Raw genomic sequence first — 15,595 nt, forward strand, 5'->3', positions numbered from 1 at the left:
CCACCAATTAGCAATGTTGAATATTTCTCTTAAGTAGCTTCTGAGCTCATCTTTGTATCTCCAGCAGCATGTCATCGCTCACCTCGACTTCTGCAGTGGCTTCTTGAATGACAGTCCTGCAAGCACACTTGCCTGCCTCTAGTCTATTACCCAAACCCTAGTCAGAGCAATTACTTCAAAATGTCCCCCGCTTTAAAATCCTTTACTGGCTACCAATTTCTTAGGTATCTCATTCAATTCAGCCTCCTATAGACTGGGTGGCTTATAAACAAACTGCCATAGACTAGGTGGCTTATAAACAACAGAAATTTATTTCTCATGTTTCTTGAGGCTGGGGATTTTTAGGCCAAAGTACCAGCAGATGCTGTGTTTGTGAGGGCCTGCTTCCTGTTATATATACAGTCATCTTTATGCTGTGTCCTCACGTGGTGGAAGGGGCAAAGAAGCTGTCTGGGGTCTCTTTTATGGAGGCACTAATCGCATTCATAAGGGTTCTAACCTAATGACTTAATCACCTTCCCAAAGCCCCACCTCTTAATATCATCACCTTGAAGGTTAAAATTTCAACATGTAAATTTCAGAGAGACACAAATATTCAGAACACAGCATAGGGTAAATATAAAATCTTTTGAGGTCTTACTGTAGTCAGTGCCCATCTTGTTAACTTCCTGTTCACTATGCCCACCATCGTGGCTTCCTCCCATGCCACGTTTTTGCCCTCACGTGCTTTTCTAGCCAAATCTGCAGTCTTTTTGCACTCTCAAGTCTTCAATTCTCCTCCCTATGTGCCTTAGCACATGCTTTTCCCTTTTCCCCAGATGTCTCATCTTTAGTTTCATTTACCTAGTTAATACCTATTCATTCTTATATCTGAACGAAAATGCGTATTTTTCAGGGATGTTTTCTAAACACATCATTTTCTCATGATGCATGTGTACACATATACACACACTGTCAGGCATGTCTCTTATTTTCTTCATACTGCTTATAGTACTTTTAAATTACACACTTATTTGTGTGATTAATGTATTATAATTTCTCCTTCTGGATTATAAGTTTCAGAAGAGCAAGAGCTGTGACTAGTTTTGCATTTCCCTGTTAAGGCCAAGGCCTGAAAAAATGTTTAGCACACAGTCATTTAGTCAACATTGCACAGATATCCCATTGCTCGTAGTAATGAGACAGCCATTGTGGGAAAGGATTGATCTGACTCAATTTCCGCATTAGGGGAAAGTCACAGCAGCACTTAATGCTGTTCCTCTTCTCCCAGCCTCTTACTCAATGGGTAATCTTTGCCAACTGTGTGTTGTGGCTGCCACATGTAGGCTTCTGCACCACAGACTCAACCATGCCATGTCTTAGATCCAGCTCCAACTCCTTGGAGTCTGTTGAACTATTGGTTTTAGCTGGAATAAATTGTTACTTTATGTGTAGTTACGCTCAATGTAATGAGCCTCCTCATGCACTTTTGCTTGTTCTTTTCTTTTTCTTGTAAAGAGTGCTGTAAGTTTTTGGCATGTGTGTGAAAGACATCTCCCCTTGTTTCAATCATTCATGACTATTCGTTCCTATTTTCAGATTTCTTTGGGAAGGGAGTTAAAACAACATCACCTCTTCTTGACATCTTGAACTAGGGGTTCAATGTTGTGTATGTGTGTGTTTATGTAGGGAGTGAGGTGTGGATGGGAATGGGTTATTGGTTGTGCTATCCCTTAGTCTCCACTTGTTAAAAGTTAAATATAAATGAATTATGATATGAAGATATCACTCTTTAACTCAGCAGATCTTAACTATTTTTGTTTTCATACATACTCGAGTATTTCATAAGTTGCAGAAGCTTACCATGGTATAAAGAGGGAAGGAATGTTCTTCCCTCTTCTCAGCCCCTCAGGAGAATCTCTGGTGCATTAAGTGCTTTTACAAAGCCCTAATACCAAACACATGTCCCTCCCTCCTTCAGTATCCTTTTTTTCTAATTCAGTGAGCAGCCTTATTATTCCAAGTAATCCAACACATAATGATATCCGATTAATCTTCAGAAAACACTGCTGTGATCATGTCACTTTCTTGATCAGAAACCATGCCTCTGACTCCCCATTGGCTGGGAGATAGTTCCCAGATTCTTGATATGTTGGTGTGTAACTTTTCTTCTCTCTCCAAAACTGAATGTTCACTATCCACAAAACTGCAATTATTACCTCCTTCTGGAGATTTTCCCTTACCACGTGTCTTGCTTGAATAATCTTACAGTATTTCTGCTAACCCCCTCATTGGCCTTCACTCTCTAAGGCTTACCACCACAGCCTACCCAAATCTGTTCTATGATATCAGACTACTAAATCATGAGTCTTTCTCTCACCATCCCAAAATGAAGTGATATTTCTGTCCTCTGAATGCCTAATGTGCTCACCACGTTTTTAGTAATTAATCACTTACTTCGGGTTGCTTCCTATCCTAATGGTGCATTCACTTCCATTTAAATCTATTTCTGATATTTAAGTTTTGTAATTATGGCTTGAGTTCCCAAATGGATAGATTTAAGCATTTTAAGAGCAGGAAATGCTTATATTTCTTGGTATCCTCAAATGCACCCACCGCAGTGCCTTTCCTATTTATTATATGTGCTCATAAATATTTTCATTTGATTTTATTTTTCTGAAATTGTTCCAGACTATGCAACTGTGTCCTGCACAATAATTGCTGCTTTTTCAAGATGAGTCATGTCATCTTTCGAGCACAGTATGAAAAGTGTAACTAAATTGAGGCATTAAACAATTATGGCAAAAAGATGAGACAAGTGAAAACTGCAGAGAAAAGATCAGTGAATATAGAACAAAAAGAAAAAAAAAAGACAGAAAACCAAAACAGATAATTTATCTTATGTCACCATCTCTTGTCAATCAGCAGAAAAGAATTTTTGAAGGAGTTGTTAAGGGGTATAGAAGAGAGTCAAACTTTCTGACCTTAAGGGAAGAAATAAAACAAAAGAATATGGAGACATGGCTTTTGCTTTTAAAGGTTGACCCTAATTTTTAGTCATTAATGGGATGTGGGATCTCTTGGACCAACTCCTGAATTGAAGTTAGTGACGATGCCATCAATCTATCTGTCTGTTACTGGCAAAGGCATTAGGACAAATTCAGCGCAAATGAAGAGTAAGACAGATACCCTCTCAAAGGTTGAAGTGAATGATAATACTTGGAATTTTCTAGAATTAAGACTTAAAGAAAAAAAATCTCCTTTTGAGTTTTGCATGAATTTGTCCTCACTATATTTTGACATATAATTCTTTTCTCCCTCTTTCTTACCTCTTTGTCTCATAGCTCATGAGGAACATTATGCAATTTGATTCAAAAATTATATTGATCTCCATTACCAAAAAAAGCACTCAGGTATATTTTCAGAGCAGTCCTTCTAATAGCCTGCTGATGCAAAAAAAAAAAAAAAAAGTAGGAACAATACTAAGAATAACCAGCCTATAATATACATATAGAATGATGTATATGGCTAAAAACAGAGTGTTTTAATATGACAAATTTAAAAAATTCCAACCCATTCCTTGACATTTTCAGTCCTAATGTTCTTTTTCAGTTACAGTAATTTAATCCTTTTAAGCATGCTTTTTTCCTCTTTCCTTTGATTCATTTTAGCTGAACGAATTGAGGCTAGTTTCAAATCATAGTGTAGAATATTAAATGCAAATGTTAGCAGCTGATTAAAAATGGTAGGTTTGTTCAATCAAAATAGAACTTAGCTTAAAAATATAAAGTTGCGATTTTTTTCAAATTATTGATATAGTAACATTTTAATGATGAGCAGCACAGAGCACCTCCTCTCTGAAGGCATATCGAAGCTAAAAGACCTTATTTTTTCTTGTTATGATATTTTGCTTTCTCTTTGTGTGCTCTTCCCAATTTTCCCAAACTCTCTCAACTCCCCCTCCATCCCCAACACACACACTCATTGCCTAATCTTCATCTTTGTTTTCTCAGCTTGAAAAAGGTACTGGAAAGGAACAGCCAGCCCCTTCTTAAGGGTTTGTGAGTGTAGATGGGGCACAACTAAGAACATATCCTTACCCATGTGCATAAATACCTTCAGCCTCAAGAGCCAGTGGTACATTCTAATTCTCTGACACAAATAACAAAGCTTCTGATGTACATTGATTCTTCATCTCCACATTCCTGCAGCAGTCCTCCTTGACTACTGGCTTGATTCTCTGTGAGCCCCAGACTTCCTGGGCTAAATGGATAGTGTGTACACACAGCTTTAAAACGGCCACTAGAAATAAATGCAGAAAAGGTTGTAGAGAGATGCTAAAGGGCCCATGAACTCCATCAGCCATGAGAACCATTAGTTTGCCCTAGGTTTTCCCAGGATATCATTATATAGCAAGTACAACCCATAAAGTCTTATTGATCATCACATTGCTTTCTTGTGAGCCCTAATTGTCTTCGACAAAAGTGCAGCCTGGCAATCAAATTCCCCAGAGAGATTTGGTGGTATTTTGAATCTGAAGCTTCAAGGATACTTAATAAAAATATTTATTTTTCTACATTCTAGTTGTTGGCTATGTCTTATAAATTGAAAATGGCTGACCTTAATAACTCACAAGGTTTTTATTTCCTTGACCCCTTTCCCTGTCTCTTTTACCTTGCATGAACTTTATTTTTCATACAGAAATGTGGTATGCAGAACTGCCTGCAGCATTTTCTGCAAACTTCCCCTTTACCTTCCAATGTAAAATGACAAAACTGCAGATTAAAATATAAATAATGGGGGATTGCAATCTTTCCATTATTCCAGAAATGAAATATAATACTTTGAGCATTTCTGAAGTTTGGGAACACTCCAGCTATGAGACAGGTAGTATCTATATAGGAAAAAGAAATCATGTAGCTGTGTGAGTACTATTTAGAGGGTGTTAAACTACAGTAGTATCCAAATCCTTGAATAAGAGCTAAAATAAAACAAAATTCTTTTGTAATTAAAAAACAATTTTAATATATTGTAATTGGTAAAGAAGTTTATTTCTCAAAGCAAGAAGGTATATTTCAGAATCTGACGTTGAAGGCTATGCCTACATATCAAGACCTACACAAAGCAATCACCTTTTCCTAATTTTAGTCTGTCCTTGACCTTCTCTTAAACTAGCCTTCCTCTAGGTAGCATCTGTCAGAAAGCTTGACTTTGCACTTATTTGACACTCCACTGTGACCTATCTCTACCATCCTCTTCCTTTTGATTTTGTCTGGGGTATTCTTTGCCCTCAATTCTTTCTTGCTAACTGTATATTTGTTGATCATTTTTTAAAGTTTGTATGTAGAAGAAGCACAAGAGAGCATTTCAAATCAATGTATATTTTTTGGAATGCCCCATATCATAATGATTTTAGGGATGCAAATATTAACTATACATGGTCTCTGCCCTCAAGACATTCACAACCTCGTGGAAAGGTTACAAAACAAGCAATTACCATACATTGTGCTACGTAAAATAATGGATACATGCACAGGATTCTATGAGAGCACAGAAGAGAGGCTTCTAACTCAGCCTAAAGGACAAAGGAGTAAAAAAAGTAAGAAAAAGGAAGAGGTTTTCTTGAGTTCTGTTTTGAATAACAATTCAGAGTTAGGCATGTGGAAGAAAAAATGTATTTCTTCTGGGCAGAGAAAGTGGCATAAGCAATAATTAGAGAGACAACAAACATGATGCAGTTGAGTTGGTCAGGAAATACAAGTAGCTGGAACGATAGAACAATTCTCTTTTTTCTTTTTCTTTTTTTCAGAGACAAGGTCTCACCTTGTCACCCATGCTGGAGTGTAGTGGTGCAATCATAGCCCACTGCAATCTTGAACTCCTGGGTTTAAGCAATCTTTCCACCTTAGCCTCCAAAGTCCCTGGGATTATAGGTGTTTACCATCATGCCTGGTGAATTAAAAAAAAAAATGTAGAGACAAGGTCTCACTATGTTGTCTAGGCTAGTCTTAAACTCCTGGGCCAGCACCATCAGCATCCTGAGAAATTGTTAGAAATACTACTAAACCACATCTCATTCCTACTTAGTAGGCTTAGAAATCTGTGTTTGAACAAGCTCTCCAAGTGATTCGGACATGCACTAAAGTTTGAGAATCACTCAAACTTTAGTTAGTTTAGAGATAGAAATCAAGCATTATCCAAGATGTGGTCTGAGATGTGAACTGGAAAGACAGTGTTTTATATCACGATCAAAATACCGAGCTTCACCCTACTTATCACAAGGTACCACTGAATGATTTTACTAATGAGTATTCCATAACTAGATTTGACGTTTCAAGAGAAAATTTTGGTGGCATTACAAAAAAAATTGTTATTATCTTCAGATTATTTTCAGTTTGATAATCTTAAAAGGTAAACATTTCTCTGAATAGAAATTTTTATTCATGAATGTCCAACTTGAGCCTCTCCCCAGAAGCTATTGCTTAGATGCAGTGAAATCTTGCTATTCCTTCTTATCATTTTGGTGAGAAAAATTCAAAGAGCAAATGAGTATAAGCTAAAACTTTGCCCAAATGTTTATGTGTTAACAACACAATATAAAAAATGTATCTGTCCTTTAAAATAATATGTAAAATTTATCTGAACTAGTGAGATAGACTTTGAAGCATTTTTTCATACCAATTAAAACAGGATATTTTCACCAGGTTATTTTAAATAATAAAATTTCTGCAATGACTTTCTTTTTTAAAAATTTTTTTTTGTTATTATTATACTTTAAGTTTTAGGGTACATGTGCACAATGTGCAGGTTTGTTACATATGTATCCATGTGCCATGTTGGTGTGCTGCACCCATTAACTCGTCATTTAGCATTAGGAATATCTCCTAATGCTGTCCCTCCCTCCTCCCCCCAACCCACAACAGTCCCCAGAGTGTGATGTTCCCCTTCCTGTGTCCATGTGTTCTCATTGTTCAATTCCCATCTATGAGTGAAAACATGCAGTGTTTGGTTTTTTGTCCTTGTGATAGTTTACTGAGAATGATGGTTTCCAGTTTCATCCATGTCCCTACAAAGGACATGAACTCATCCTTTTTTATGGCTGCATAGTATTCCATGGTGTATATGTGCCAAATTTTCTTAATCCAGTCTATCGTTGTTGGACATTTGGGTTGGTTCCAAGTCTTTGCTGTTGTGAATAGTGCCGCAATAAACATACGTGTGCATGTGTCTTTATAGCAGCATGATTTCTAGTCCTTTGGGTGTATACCCAGTAATGGGATGGCTGGGTCAAATGGTATTTCTAGTTCTAGATCCCTGAGGAATCGCCACACTGACTTCCACAATGGTTGAACTAGTTTACAGTCCCACCAACAGTGTAAAAGTGTTCCTATTTCTCCACATCCTCTCCAGCACCTGTTGTTTCCTGACTTTTTAATGATGGCCATTCTAACAGGTGTGAGATGGTATCTCATTGTGGTTTTGATTTGCATTTCTCTGATGGCCAGTGATGATGAGCATTTTTTCATGTGTTTTTTGGCTGCATAAATGTCTTCTTTTGAGAAGTGTCTGTTCATGTCCTTTGCCCACTTTTTGATGGGGTTGTTTGTTTTTTTCTTGTAAATTTGTTTGAGTTCATTGTAGATTCTGGATATTAGCCCTTTGTCAGATGAGTAGGTTGGGAAAATTTTCTCCCATTTTGTAGTTGCCTGTTCACTCTGCTGGTAGTTTCTTTTGCTGTGCAGAAGCTCTTTAGTTTAATTAGATCCCATTTGTCAATTTTGGCTTTTGTTGCCATTGCTTTTGGTGTTTTAGACATGAAGTCCTTGCCCATGCCTATGCCCTGAATGGTATTGCCTAGGTTTTCTTCTAGGGTTTTTATGGTTTTAGGTGTAACATGTAAGTCTTTAATCTATCTTGAATTAATTTTTGTATAAGGTGTAAGGAAGGGATCCAGTTTCAGCTTTCTACATATGGCTAGCCAGTTTTCCCAGCACCATTTATGAAATAGGGAATCCTTTCCTCATTGCTTGTTTTTGTCAGGTTTTCAAAGATCAGATAGTTGTAGATATGTGGCATTATTTCTGAGGGTTCTGTTCTGTTCCATTGATCTATGTCTCTGTTTTGGTATCAGTACCATGCTGTTTTGGTTACTGTAGCCTTGTAGTATAGTTTGAAGTCAGGTAGCGTGATGCCTCCAGCTTTGTTCTTTTGGCTTAGGATTGACTTGGTGATGCGGGCTCTTTTTTGGTTCCATATGAACTTTAAAGTAGTTTTTTCCAATTCTGTGAAGAAAGAAGGAGAATGACTTTGATGAGTTGAGAGAAGAAGGCTTCAAAGTACTCTGAGCTACAGGAGGAAATTCAAATCAATGGCAAAGAAGTTAAAAACTTTGAAAAAAAATTAGACGAATGTTTAACTAAAATAACCAATGCAGAGAAGTGCTTAAAGGAGCTGATGGAGCTGAAAGCCAAGTTTTGAGAACTAAGTGAAGAATGCAGAAGCCTCAGTAGCCGATGTGATCAACTGGAAGAAAGGGTATCAGTGATGGAAGATGAAATGAATGAAATGAAGCGAGAAGGGAAGTTTAGAGAAAAAAGAATAAAAAGAAACGAACAAAGCCTCCAAGAAATATGGGACTATGTGAAAAGACCAAATCTACGTCTGATTGGTGTACCTGAAAGTGACGGGGAGAACGGAACCAAGTTGGAAAACACTCTGCAAGATATTATCCAGGAGAACTTCTCCAATCTACCAAGGCAGACCAACATTCAGATTCAGGAAATACAGAGAATGCTAAAAAGATACTCCTCGAGAAGAGCAACCCCAAGACACACAATTGTCGGATTCACCAAAGTTGAAATGAAGGAAAAAATGTTAAGGGCGGTCAGAGAGAAAGGTCGGGTTACCCACAAAGGGAAGCCCATCAGACTAACAGCTGATCTCTCGGCAGAAACTCTACAAGCCAGAAGAGAATGGGGGGCCAATATTCAACATTCTTAAAGAAAAGGATTTTCTGCAATGACTTTCTATGTGATACAGTTTTATTGCTTTGGTTTTGTTTGGAGATTGTTTAAATACTAAAATATGGTCAATTTAGATTGTTGAAGTTTTTCTACAGATAAAAATAGTAAATTTTACCATAAGGTAAGTGGTGGGAGAAAACAAAACACATTCTTTTATATCAATATTAAAGAGCAAGGAAGTTGTTTTAGTATTTTCTTTATAGATAAAAATGCATATTTAATGTGAGAGGCTTTATTTAAGTGAATTCTTAATCCTTTGTTAGCATTCAATGAAAAGTTCCCATTTTATAAATTTCCTTCACATAGTTTATTTTTAAGTTTATCTGTTTATCCTAAATGTATCTGCGACTAATATAAATGAGATTTTCATCTCTATTAATCCACATTTCAATACCAGTAATTACTTGGTCAGCCCTTTCTTTGACTTACATTTTTACTGCTGTGGTATAAATCAAGCACACTGGAAAATGAAAATGAATAATAACTGACATCAAGCCAGCTCCGTGAGTTTGTACAAAATTGTATTTCCTAAAAGTCAGTTTCAGATACTAGTCTGTTGCAAGCAACAAAACGGTTCACATTTCCATGTTTACTCTGGAACTGACCTTAGGCTGCTGTCTTAATTGAGGTACCTAGGAGTACCATTCTTAAATCATCTTAAACCATTCAGAATGAATAATTTATGAAGTGACTTATTTATGGAATTCAATTTTCTATTTTGGTCTTTGGTTATTTAATATATATAATAAGCCAAAAAACAATGTTGGTTAAAATCCTCTATAATTACTTATAATTGCATTAAGATACTTAAATATAATGGGGTTTTTCAGAAACTTTGCTGTTTCCAGTATTCTCTTGAAAAACTATTATTCACATTTATACTCACAATTACTCAACTTTTTTCATTATAATTCACAATAAGTTCTATTTCAATCTATGTATAGAATAGAACCAGTGGGAAAATTGCAATGCAATGTTGTTTTACGTTTTAAAGAGCATAATGATAATAATAGTATACAAACATTAGTAGAGTGCTTTATACACATTATCTCATTTCATCCTCACTATTGTACAAATGTATAAATATTCTACTTTATAAATAAAGTCACTATGGCTGTAATAATTTAGTCTGTTTGCTCATAGTCCTATTGGTAATAGGAGGGAAATTTCAGACTTAACTCAGATTTTCAATTTCCTAGACCCATGCTCACCTCATTCTGCAATTCAATACAGCATAATTCAATTGTTGTAATTGTCTATTGGAAAGTAACATTTAGCAAAACTTTCAACCAGATGTTTCCAGTGTATTAGCAGCATGTTTGTGAAGTTTTGCTATAGAGGTGCCAGCATTGTATTGAAGTGATTGGATGTCATTTTTTAGACAGCTGTACATTTCCAAGAGCAATTCTGGGCATGAATGACCTGATTTGGAGAGCCTTCTAGTCCTACCCTTCCATCTAATACAATTGATGAAACACGGAAATACATTATGAAATCATATTCCTTTATTCTTAGTGCTCATTAACTCCTATAGCTGGATTAAAAGTAACATAAAAATGTATGATTGTCAACACATTATATAAGAAAAAATACTTTGAAATAATTCTCCATAATCTCTTATTTCATCTGTATTTTGCTCTCCCAATTTATACACACACATACACATATACAAGCCCATGTACCTCTTTCTCTTTCTTTATGCACACACAGATATATACATATATATATATATATATACCCACATATATATCTATATAGATATCAGATAGATAGATAGATAGATAGATAGATAGATAGATAGATAGTCTTACAGCATATTTGTTTATTTCTGCTTAGTAAAAAAAGCAGCAAAATTTTGGAGTGAAATGACTCTGGAATAATTCTTAAACCATGCTTACATATTAGTGATTTAATTTTTGGTAAGTTAACAGTACTCAGTTTACTCGTTTATAAGGCTGAGGCAATAATACCTTCCTACGGTATTGTGAAAGTTGGCAAAATACTATACATTTGAAACTAATATGGCATCTCTTAAATGGTAGGCAATCAATAGATGGTAGTCATAATGGAGCAGCTAATATTACTTTATTACAATTATTGAAAATACAATATTTTGACATGACTTTGTTGGATTAATTCCTCTTTGCCACAGAACAGTCTAACGTGACTTTGTGCTGTCCTTGTCAAATACCTAGCCTCTTACCTGCCCCTCCTCAAGTCATGCCTGGTGGAAAGCTACGCTAATGTTCCAGTTCATTTGAAAAGTGGGCTGCAGCAGGAGGAACAGCATGATGGAGAGGAGACTAAGCACAGATTTATACCTGCAGTGCCAACACCTTAGGGCCATCCTAAGGAGCTTTTCTACTGAGTCTGGAATGTGCAGTTGGCATGGTAATATGAAAAGGTAGCGAGTGACTTTTGTCAGAGAGAAAAGGGCTGCAAAGCAGCAGGTCAAGTTTTCCCAGCATGTTTCAAAGAAATTCAAAGAAGAGATGCCCATGCTTACTTGCCCTTGTCTAGATGGGAACTGAAATCATACTTGGTATAGCTGGTGTAAGAGAACAGTGAACAAACTACAGTGATGCTTAATAGAGAGTGTATAAGGGATATATATATTATAGCAGTTAATGCTGAAGCAATATGTTCAAAAAGAAGAATTCATGCTGATTACTTACTCATAAATTGCCTAGAGCATGGGGAACTGGGGGTACAGGGGGACAGAAATAGTAATTAGCAACAAGGTTGGCAGTAGCAAAATTAAAAAAATAAAGTAACATTAAAAGTGGTAGAGCTATTAGGTCCGCTTGGTGCAGAGCTGAGTTCAATTCCTGGGTATCCTTGTTAACTTTCTGTCTTGTTGCTCTGTCTAATGTTGACAGTGGGGTGTTAAAGTCTCCCATTATTATTGTGTGGGAGTCTAAGTCTCTTTGTAGGTCACTAAGGACTTGCTTTATGAATCTGGGTGCTCCTGTATTGGGTGCATATATATTTAGGATAGTTAGCTCTTCTTGTTGAATTGATCCCTTTACCATTATGTAATGGCCTTCTTTGTCTCTTTTGATCTTTGTTGGTTTAAAGTCTGTTTTATCAGAGACTAGGATTGCAACCCCTGCCTTTTTTTGTTTTCCATTTGCATGGTGGATCTTCCTCCATCCCTTTGTTTTGAGCCTATATGTGTCTCTGCACGTGAGATGGGTTTCCTGAATACAGCACACTGATGGGTCTTGACTCTTTATCCAATTTGCCAGTCTGTATCTTTTAACTGGAGCATTTAGCCCATTTACATTTAAAGTTAATATTGTTGTGTGTGAATTTGGTCCTTTCATTATGATGTTAGCTGGTTATTTTGCTCGTTAGTTGATGCAGTTTCTTCCTATCCTTGATGGTCTTTACATTTTGGCATGTTTTTGCAGTGGCTGGTACTGGTTGTTCCTTTCCATGTTTAGTGCTTCCTTCAGGAGCTCTTTTAGGGCAGGCCTGGTGGTGACAAAATCTCTCAGCATTTGCTTGTCTGTAAAGTATTTTATTTCTCTTTCACTTACGAAGCTTAGTTTGGCTGGATATGAAATTCTGGGTTGAAAATTCCCTTCCTTCCTTCCTTCCTTCCTTCCTTCCTTCCTTCCTTCCTTCCCTCCCTCCCTCCTTCCTTCCTTCCTTTTTCTTCCCTCTGTTACCCAGGCTGGAGTATAGTCGGCTTGCTGCGGACTCCCTGCCTCCGGCTCCCGTGATTCTCCTGCCTCGGCCTGCGGGCTGCCTGGGATTGCGTGCACATGCCACCACCCCTGCCTGGTTCTTGTCCTTTGGGTGGAGGCGCGGTTTCACCATGTTGGCCAGGCTGGTCTCCAGCTCCTGACCTCCAGTGATCTGCCTGCCTCGGCCTCCCGAGGTGCTGGGACCGCAGATGGAATCTCGCTCACTCGGTGCTTGGTATTGGCTGGGCTATCTGGGAAGTGAGGAACGTCTCTGCTTGGCTGCCCATCGTCTGGGAAGTGAGGAGCACCTCTGCCTGGCCACCCCGTCTGGGAAGTGAGGAGCGCCTCTGCCCGGCCACCCCGTCTGGGAAGTAAGGAGCGCCTCTGCCTGGCCACCCCATCTGGAAGAAGTGAGGAGCGTCTCTGCCCGGCCTCCCCATCTGGGAAATGAGGAGCGCCTCTGCCCGGCCACCCATCGTCTGGGAAGTGAGGAGCGTCTCTGCCCGGCTGCCCCGTCTGGGAAGTGAGGAGCGTCTTTGCCTGGCCGCCCATCGTCTGGGATATGAGGAGCGGCTCTGCCCAGCTGCCCCGTCTGGGAAGTGAGTAGCGCCTATGCCCGGCCACCCTGTCTGGGATGTGGGGAGCGCCTCTGCCCAGCTGCCCCGTCTGGGACGTCTACCATGGAGGCCAGACACAATGTGGGGGCTGGACGTGGTGGCTCACGCCTGTAGTCCCAGCACTCTGGGAGGCCGAGGTGGGTTGATCACTTGAGGCTAGGAGTTCGAGACCAGCCTGGCCAACATGGCGAAACACATGAAAAATACAACAGACAAACCAACCAACCAACCCAGCTACTACAAAACAGGTCTACCCTGGAGTCATACTCTTATTTTTTCTATGTTACTCCCTTTCTGATCCTTTATCCCACTTGCTTTTTCTTCCTCTTCCTTCTCCTTCTTCTTTGTCAAATAGAGGATTGAGTTATTATCATTGATCCATACAAAGTCCCTCTCTCATTTATTTTCTTTAATTCCCACCCCCCATTTCTATTCCCCGTCTTCCCATGTGCAGCCTTCCTAATATGTTTGATATGCATCTTTTTGTTTGTATGTATTTTTAGAAAATGTTTATTGTTTTGTGTGCAAAAAAATTAATTAAAAAAAGAAATATAAAAGAAAAAATTAAAAAAAGAAATATAATATTTTATTATAATCTGTTTCCTTTTAAAAATACAGTTAGGTACCATATTAACTTTTTTATGACTTAGAAATATATTTAATGGAAAAATTAAGTCATCTTCTCAAATTACCTTTCCTTTATCATGGGCTTAATGCCCCTCAAAAGAGAATGTTTTTATTACCAAGGGAAAGTGTAGTTTTCTTATACTCTATGAAGTACTCATTCTTTGTTCACAATTTAGTTTGCATTATAACAGATGCTTGATTCTCCAGTTCATGTTGACTTTTTGAAATCATGTGTGTGGGTAAGTTGTCTTATTTGTGAATTTCATTTAAAGAAGGTAAAGAGAGCGTTACCAACTGTTTATTATCAAAAGAGGACATTGGGCTTGATAGGGTTGTGAACTAGTGCTCCAGGGTTGATGCTTGGGAATGGAATTTCTGATTGTAGAGCATGCCCATCTGAAAATTTGCTAGAAAATGTCAAATTATTTTCCATAGCAATTAAAAAAATCATGCCACCAAAAAAAAAAAAAGAAAATTCTTTCCTTTAAGCACGTTGAATATTGGCCCCCACACTCTTCTGGCTTGTAGAGTTTCTGCCGAGAGATCAGCTGTTAGTCTGATGGACTTCCCTTTGTGGGTAACCTGACCTTTCTCTCTGGCCACCCTTAACATTTTTTCCTTCATTTCAACTTTGGTGAATCTGACAATTATGTGTCTTGGGGTTGCTCTTCTCGAGGAGAATCTTTGTGGCATTCTCTGTATTTCCTGAATCTCAATGTTGGCCTGCCTTGCTAGATTGGGGAAGTTCTCCTGGATAATATCCTGCAGAGTGTTTTCCAACTTGGTTCCATTCTCCCCATCACTTTCAAGTACACCAATCAGATGTAGATTTGGTCTTTTCACATAGTCCCATATTTCTTGGAGGCTTTGTTCATTTCTTTTTATTCTTTTCTCTCTAAACTACCCTTCTCGCTTCATTTCATTCATTTCTTCTTCCATCACTGATACCCTTGCTTCCAGTTGATCACATCGGCTCCTGAGGCTTCTGCATTCTTCACTTAGTTCTTGAGACTTGGCTTTCAGCTCCATGAGCTCTTTTAAGGACTTCTCTGCATTGGTTATTCTAGTTATCCGTTCGTCTAATTTTTTTTCACAGTTTTTAACTTCTTTGCCATTGGTTTGAATTTCCTCCTGTAGCTCGGAGTAGTTTCATTGTCTGAAGCTTTCTTCTCTCAACTCGTCAAAGTCATTTTCCATCCAGCTTTGTTCCGTTGCTTGTGAGGAGCTGCGTTCCTTTGGAAGCAGACGTAATAGACATCTACAGAACTCTCCAACCCAAATCAACAGAATATACATTTTTTTCAGCACCACACCACACCTATTCCAAAACTGACCACGTAGTCAGTAAAGCTCTCCTCCGCAAATGTAAAAGAACAGAAATTATAATAAACTGTCTCTCAGACCACAGTGCAATCAAACTAGAACTCAGGATTAAGAAACTCACTCAAAACCGCTCAACTACATGGAAATGGAACAACCTGCTCCTAAATGACTACTGGGTACTTAATGAAATGAAGGCAGAAATAAAGATGTTCTTTGAAACCAACGAGAACAAAGACACAACATACCAGAATCTCTGGGACACATTCAAAGCAGTGTGTAGAGGGAAATTTATAGCACTAAATGCCCACAAGAGAAAGCAGGAAAGATCCAAAGT

The 15,595-nt window shown here is 38.1% G+C and overlaps 1 protein-coding gene across 1 annotated transcript in view; it reads left to right on the top strand.

Moving 5' to 3' along the window:
* The window catches only part of LOC105738204, a 599,125-nt gene that overhangs the window by 106,483 nt on the left and 477,047 nt on the right, over window positions 1–15,595 (top strand). The gene's annotated exons all lie outside the window — the stretch shown is intronic.

Source organism: Nomascus leucogenys, chromosome 9 (assembly GCF_006542625.1).
Source record: "Nomascus leucogenys isolate Asia chromosome 9, Asia_NLE_v1, whole genome shotgun sequence".
NCBI classification, from domain to species: domain Eukaryota; kingdom Metazoa; phylum Chordata; class Mammalia; order Primates; family Hylobatidae; genus Nomascus; species Nomascus leucogenys.